Source organism: Nannospalax galili, unplaced genomic scaffold (assembly GCF_000622305.1).
Source record: "Nannospalax galili isolate Female #2095 unplaced genomic scaffold, S.galili_v1.0 scaffold46, whole genome shotgun sequence".
Lineage (NCBI taxonomy): Eukaryota > Metazoa > Chordata > Mammalia > Rodentia > Spalacidae > Nannospalax > Nannospalax galili.
This window is the reverse complement of record NW_008355790.1, coordinates 2,266,441-2,274,610: the sequence shown is the minus strand read 5'-3', so window position 1 is coordinate 2,274,610 and position 8,170 is coordinate 2,266,441.

Below are 8,170 nucleotides of genomic sequence, written 5' to 3'. Positions count from 1 at the left end.
GTCAAAAATTTAAGCAGGGGTTCCAGGTCCAAGATACATGATCTAGGCCGGCAGCTAGATCCTTCACTTTACAGACTTACTCCCTGCATCTTCCCTTTTAAAATTTGCATTAGCTCCATAAGCATTTCTCTAGGAAGGTTGGCCTGGGGATACGAGATCTTGAAAAAATGTCATGTTTTTCTTGAGCAAAAGGCCATCTCCTCACAAACCAGAAAGGGAAAGGAATTCCTAGGGCACTGAGCTCACATTAGGACAGGGCTCTGCTTTCATTGCCCTTCATCCATGTGAACAGTTACTAAGGTAAGTATCTTCTTTACCTTGAAGTACTGAGAATCTGGAGGCAGAAAGAGTTAAGAAACTTATCTGAGGCTCTATGTTTTACTTCTGGCAGAATCATGAAGCACTGTACTCAAAGAGGCTGTCAGAAGGCCTGTTACATGTTAAAGAGACAACCAGACCCAGGTGAGGCAGGGAGGTGTGTGCCAGGCTGGTGACACTGGGGGATTATGGGAAGAGTTACATGCAAGGCTCAACATAAGATCCAGGTTCAAGATCTGGGCCTGTAATCTTGGACAAAACACTTGACCATTCTGGCTAGCTCAAGTAAGTACACCAGAGACTATCCTCTCCTACCTATAAAGACAACCCACTTACCTTTGGGGAGTGGTCTTGAAGAAATCTGGGAAAGAGTGGAGTCAAAAGCAAATAGGGACAAAAGTCAGAAACTGAGTAATAGATTGCCTGCACTCAAACACACTGTATTGAATATCTACCATGTGCCAGATACTGTATTAATGTCTAAAGTCACTTTAAGGAACAAGACATATCAAAGCCCATGGCTTCATACAGTTTAAACATTAGAGAGGAGATGGATAACTTAGAATACTGGCAGGTGATAAATGCTAAGGGCAAAACAGAGTCAAGCAAATGTAGCCAGGAGTGGGGTTTTATCCTAGGATACTTTTTTGTTCTCTTAAGGATTGCTAAAGGTCTGTTTATTCCTGGCACATGTTATAATGAGTTGCAACATTTCTTATGTTGTCTTATATGACTTGTAAACAACAATGTGAAAAGTGGCTTTCTATTTGAAAGGCTCATCTTCCTTCTCTAGTGAATAACAGTCTATTTCCCAGGGTTATCTCCTCTCAGAGGTCGAATGAGCAATTATCTGTACTTCCTGCCTGTGTGTAAGAAATGAATAATTCATAAGTGGTCTTGTAAACAGGAACGGTATGTCCTGTTGCACAGTCCCCTGTGCCCCACATGATTAGCGTTCATGTACCAGAAAGGTTTCCAAGGACAGATTCTGGTTTTCTTCCCTCTCACTTCTACCACCCTCCAAGAAGTCTGAATACTAACCAAAATGCATGATATATTACCCATTTGCCGATATTAGATTCTGTGGTTCAATAGCCTCATTTGATAGCTAAAAGTACTGAGACTCAGACTGGTAAATGACTTTCCCAAAGCCGTGGAGCATGCTCAGTGGGGGCAAGGCAGAGATGATGATCCAGTTCTCTGAATGCTGGCCAAGGCTCTTCTCCCCATCCTCTTCTTGCCTTTATTTTGCCAAATATTCTGCCTTGTAAGTTATGAGGTATCTGAAAATACTTTGTGGGGTTGACAGAGAATTTTGAAAGTAAAGAATTATTATTGTTGTTGTTGTTATTGTTTTGAAACAGGTCTTCCTATGTAGCTCAGACTCTAGATCCCCCTGCCTCAGTTTCCTGAGTGCTGGTATCACAAGTGTTCACCATCACACCTGGTTTATTATTTTATTTATTTATTATTTAATTATATTTATTTTTGTGTATGTGGGTATGTGTGCCATGGCATACTTGAAGAGGTCAGAGGAAAACTTGCTGGAGTTGGTTCTTTCCTTCTCTAGGTAAATTCTGGAGATCAAATGCAGCCTTCAAGCTTGGCAGCAAGTGTTTTTACCTGCTGAGCAATCACATTGGCCCTTATTATTATTTTTTTATGTGTATGCATATATTGCCTGCATATAGGTAAGTGTACCCATGTCATGCAATGCCGGTGGAGGACAAAAGAAGTTGTTGGATCCCTTGGAACTGGAGTTACGGACAGTTGTTAGCTACCATGTGGGTGCTGGGATTCAAACCCAGGTCTTCTGCAAGAACAACCAGTGTTCTTAACCACTGAGCCATCTCTACATAAACACTCCTAGACCCAATGCAGTTGAAAGGGTGATCAAACCTTATTTCCCTGTACATGTTAGAATAAAAGTATGCAAAAAGATCCCATGTAAAGTGCTCCATCCTACAACCCCTGAAAAATTAAAATTCAAGGGTGTGGTAGCCCATACCTTTAAGTCTAGCACTCCAGAGATGGAGGCAGGCTGATCTCTGTGAGATGGAGACCAGCCTGGTCTATATAGCAAGTTCCAGGTCAGCTGGAACTACAGGAAGACCCTGTATAAAAGTTAAAAATTGGGGCTGGAGAGATGGCTCAGCAATTGAGAGCATTGGCTGCTTTTGCAGAATTCAAGGGTGTGGTAGCCCATACCTTTAAGTCTAGCACTCCAGAGATGGAGGCAGGCTGATCTCTGTGAGATGGAGACCAGCCTGGTCTATATAGCAAGTTCCAGGTCAGCTGGAACTACAGGAAGACCCTGTATAAAAGTTAAAAATTGGGGCTGGAGAGATGGCTCAGCAATTGAGAGCATTGGCTGCTTTTGCAGAGGACCAGGGTTCGATTCCTAGCACCCACATGGTGGCTAACTACCATCTGTAACTCTAGTTCCAGGGGATCCCAACATCCTCTTCTGACCTCCAAGGTCATTGCATGACATGGGTGCACTTACATACATGCAGGCAATACATACACATAAAAATAATAATTAAAATATTTTTAAATTAAAAATTAAATTAAAAAAAGATTGCAACCATTCACTATTGTAGTCCACTGCTTTTGTCACTAGGTGTCTTCTTGGTTAGCAAATCATATCTAGAGTGTAGCTTTTTGTGGAACACCTTTCTTGGAGTCATGGTGCAGAGAACTGGTCAGCAACCAATAAGGTACCTTCCTGCCAGGTAAAGTGGGCAGGAGGAGGTGTCCTATGCTCTGGAAGAAGCTGCTTTTTAACAGGGCAGGCAGAGTCAGCTCGCAGGGGACTGGCTGAAATTAGAATAGAGATTAAATACATAAGGAATATTGTCAAAATCCAATTTCTACTCTGAGAAAGCAGTGTGGCCCAGAATAGATAACAGAACATGATTAACCTACAGGATGGGTCTCTGGAGGGAGGCTAGGCTGGCCCAGATCCAGCTAGGAGCAGTCCCCCAGCCTCCCCCTGGGCTCACCACAGGGGCAGAGCAGCAGAAGGTCTTTTGTGGGCCACACTGAAAAAAGTGTGAGTGGCCTGTGTCTTTTGAGTTCTTATCTTAATAAGCCAAAGCCATTTTTATCACAGACTGCCAAGATTATGGAAGTCACAGCCAAGGGCACTCCCACTGCCCACCATCACTGTCAGTGGACTGGATCTCTAGGGTCTTCACCTTGTAGGTAGCTGTTAGGGGCACATAGAATGCACTTGGCAGCAGAAGACCAAGTCCAAGTTGGGAAGAAACTATGCCTGTCTATTAGAATGTCACAGGGCAAATGAAAACAATTTCTTGAGGTTTCTTTACCAGCCAGTATCTTTACTGGTCCCTTGGCCACCTCTAAAGCGTAGCAAGTCCCCCAGGGATACTTGGCCTGAGGAAGAGTACACAATGCCTAAAGGATGAATTCTGATAACACAGTGACTGTGAGGCAAGGCTAGTGACTTAGCTGCTCTATAGGATAAAATCTGTTTTCCAAAAGATGAGAGTAATACTATCGCCATAGGCCTGTACTAAACATTCAGAGAGAATGTCTGAAGTGTTTGGCACAGAATCTGACCCCTGCTAAATGTTCTTTAGTGATGTACTAGTTACTTTTCTCTTGGCTATGAGAAAATACTTGATAAAAGTAACCTACGGTGGCTCAAGTTTGAGAGTGGCTAGGAAGGGATGGCTGTGTCAATGACTCTAACTGCGCTAGCAGGAACATGAGACAGCTGGTCAGGGTGCAGAGAGAGATGAATGCTGATGCTCAGCTCACTTTCTCCTTTTTATTCAGTCTAGGATACCAACCCATGGAATGGTTCCATTCACATTCCCTCCTCAGTTAAACTCCCTGGAAACATCCTTGTAGACATGCCCAGAGGTATGTCTCCTAGAGGATTCAAAATTCAGTAAAGTTTATAAGATTAATCATCCCAAGTGGTATCTGTTTTAAGGGCTCTTTGGCCAGGGGAAGGGGTCACTTTCCTCACACTTCTTCAATGGACTTCCCAAATTTCTCTAGGTGAGACCAACAGATTGACAGTATCAAGTCAAGTCCTATATGAATGGCCTCCAGGATGTGGTGTCCTGCCTTAGGCACAGTGTTCCTGCCTTCAAGGAGCTCACAGTCTATTGAGTGCCTTTCTCTCTCTGAAACAAAATATTATGCAAAAGCTTTATACAAGGTGTGGCTACTGGGGGAGTTGGGCAAACTTCACAGAAGGGGTTCAATGGATAAGGGGCAGGCATGCTAGACGAAGGAAACAATGTAGAAAAGCAGGAAGTACAGATATGTGTACCTGATCAAGGTCTGAGGAACAGCTGGGATGACTAGGTGGGTAAAAGGACTGCAAAGTACTCAGACTCTGATGACTTTGTTTACCCAGCTTGAGACTCTAAATTTGATCTTCAAAAACCTTTAAGCACACTGGTCTCAAGGTGACCCTGGAGCAGAGAGCAGAGGTTGGGAGGGAGAGACATGGAAATGGGTTGGGAGGTGGTAGCTGTGTAAGTCGGATGACTGGGTGGAGATTTCATATAGGTGTCCCATTTGAGCAGTATTTCTGACCCACCATCTATAGGTTTTCAGAGACGATTGACTGGTGATGAAAGGCAGCAAGGAGAAAGGAAGCTCCTGAGGGAGCTTACGGGCCCATGTTGAGGCATGAGAGCTGGAGATGCAGGTGGACAATCCAGGTGGCGGGGGGCAGGGGGTCCAGATGACTGGGACATACAGAGGAGGACTCAGCCAGGCTCTGCTAGAGACTGGGGGCTGACTGGAGGCCGGGAGGTTCCTGAAGCTCTTCTGATGGTTCAGCCCAGTCAGATCACTCAGGCCTTCAGAAAGCTCTGCAAGTTATTTGAAGTCTGAACTACCCACCGCATTTTTACATTTCCTTGCAAGATGTAATAAAGTACAGTAATTTTCCTAAGTACAGACTGATTCATCTGCTTCAGATGGCTGACGGGATACCCTTTATGATCTAAGATTTTTGATAAACTAAAATATCAGTGACTTAGCTTAGGGAACCAGATATTTTGTGCCATGTGTGTTCCATCTCTGTGGAACTGGACGAATGTAAATAGTTTCTATTGTCCCTCAGTACAACAAGATTGCTGGTGCCTTCTTATGGTTCAGGACCCTCCCACTGCCCCCATCAGTAAGTCAAGGACTCTATAAACCTGAGTCTTATGGCCAAGACTAAACAGTATTCAAGAAATCCCCAGCTCTCTTGGGCTGGGAATGTAGCCCAGTTAGTAGAGTGCTTGTGTTGTATAAGACTATCCTCCAACTCAGAGAGACACCATCTTCCTGAGCTTAGCTGTGCCCACTTGCCAAAGATTCTCACAGCTGGGCTTGTTGACTGTTCACGTCCCATGCCTCCACCCATAGAAGGAGGGGCAGAGAGAGTCAGGGAAACCTCACCTGAGTATCCAGTCACATACACAACCAGGATGACCAATTCAGCCCTTATTTCATGTAGCCTGTGGGAAGGACCAGAGTACATAGGCTGGGAAGACTAGGAGAGGGCTTGCCATTTTATGTGGCTATGAGGAATCCATTATTCATGCTTGCATGAAGACTTTCTGGTGTGGCCTTAGGTGGGTGTAGTGCCCACACTCCTGTAAGTAAACCCTCAAACATGGCTCAGTAAGTAAGCCCAATAAACTCATTGGTTTCCCAGAGTGCATTTTGATTGGTTTGGGTTTATTTTTAGAACCAAAGAAGGAGTAGGTAGATGTTACATCCCCTTTACCTGAAGAAATGTTAGCAACAGCTTGCCTGGCATGCACAAAGCCCTAGGTTCGATCACCAGCATGGCCTAACGGTCTGGTTGTGCATATAGACAATCCCAGCACACTGGGGAATAAGAGGCATCCTGTACATAGTCCCTGTTCACAGCCACTCACTTCCCTACCCCATTTGTGACTTATATATTTCTGGGGATGTGGAATAACTTTATTTTGATGCCTGTCCTTAGAGGGTATGAAGTAAAGTCAGAGCAGTGTGTGGAGGGCTGGTCTTCCCTGAAGAAGTGGAACTTTTCTACTGACCAACTAACTGACCATTGTTATTTAGGGAAGACCCAAGTCTTCTCCCAGGAATCAGAAACCTGGAAGGTAGGTGTAAATTTTATTTGCTAGTTACACATCACCAGTCTTGACATCTTCCCCAGTGCTCTGGTACAATTTTAATTCATCCAGGATGTTCTAACAATGGTACCTATTAAAAAGAGTATTGTCAGGTGTGGTGGCACAGTCCTTTAATCACAGCACTTCAGAAGGTAGAGGCTGGAGGATCTCTGTGAGTTGGAGAAATGCCTGGTCTACAAACAGAGTTTCAAGTCAGCAAGGGCTACATAATGAGACCTTGTCTCAAAAAAAGTTTCCAAGGGAGTATTAATAATGCCAGTACAAATTTTCTTCTCTCCCACACCACATTCTGGAACGCTGTACAACCCAAACTTACACACTAAGCTCACTACTTTGTTGCACTACTTAATTGGTCATTAGAGTTATATAAGGACCCAGTTCTAACTAATGAGAAATTAGAAATTTCCTGTGGAGGGCTTTGGAGAAGAGCTTTTTTTCTTTCTAAAATCTTTTTGATGTTTTTTTTGAGAATTTCATGCGTGAAATTACACCATTTACACCCTTCCCTCCCCTTCCTCCAATTCCCCCTACTGTCCCCAGACTCCCTCTCAGTATCCTGACCTCTTCTCTATTATTGTTGCATATATATGTATATACAGCCTACTGCGTCCATTTAGTGTTGCTTGTGCATACGTGTGCTTAGGCCTGACCATTTGGGATTGCATAATCTATCAGGGAGCTCATCCCTGGAGAACACTGATTCTTCCTCTTTCAGCAGCCATTAATTGCCTATACCTCTTCATCTAGAGGTGCAACCTTGTAAAATTTCCCCCATTCATGTTGGCACGTAAGCTGGTGTTGTCTTTATATAGGTCTTGTTGAAGCAACCATATTGTTGAGATTTCAAAGGTGCAGCTTCTCTGTCGTGTCTGAAAGACACTAACATCAGGCATCCTGGTCCTCTGGCTCTTACAATCTTTCTGTCCCCTCTTTTGTGATGTTCTCTGAACCTTAGGTGTAGCAGTTGCATTGTAGATGAATCAATCGGGTCTGGGATCCCCACAGTCAGTTATTTTCTGCATTTTAATCACATGCGGAAGTTTATAATAGTCTCTATCTGTTGCAAAAAGAAGCTTCTTTGATGAGTGGTGAAAGCTATACTATCTGTGGGTTTAAGGATACGTTGTTTAGAATACAGTTAGAAATTGTATTGTTTTAAGGAAATGGCAGTAGAAGGTTCTCCTCTAGGGTCTATGGCCTCTCGAGCCACAGGTATTTGGCTAGGTTTACAGTACTAGGGATAAACTCCCTCCTATTCAGTGAGCCTTAAGTCCCATTAGACAGAAGTTGGTTACCTCCAAGATAAAGGTGCCACTATTGAGCCACTGGTGATATCTTGCTGGGCTGGTCATCATTGTGGCTCACAGGCTCTACCGCTGGGTTGGACTATTGATGCTTTTCTCCCTTGGTAGCTTGCATAGCACCCTTCCTATAGATGAGTGATGGCCCTCAGAGAGAGACTTGTAGGTCAGTTCCAGCTTGATTCCTCTAGATCCTATATCTGGAGTGTATGATGTCTTCAGCAATAAGGTCTTCAAGAATTTCCTCCTTGATAAAGAGATGGTAATGCTATCTTTCCTTCCTTCCTTCCTTTCTCTCTTTCTTTCTTTCTTTCTTTCTTTCTTTCTTTCTTTCTTTCTTTCTTTCTTTCTTTCTTTCTTTCTTTCTTTCTTCTTTCTTTCTTTCCC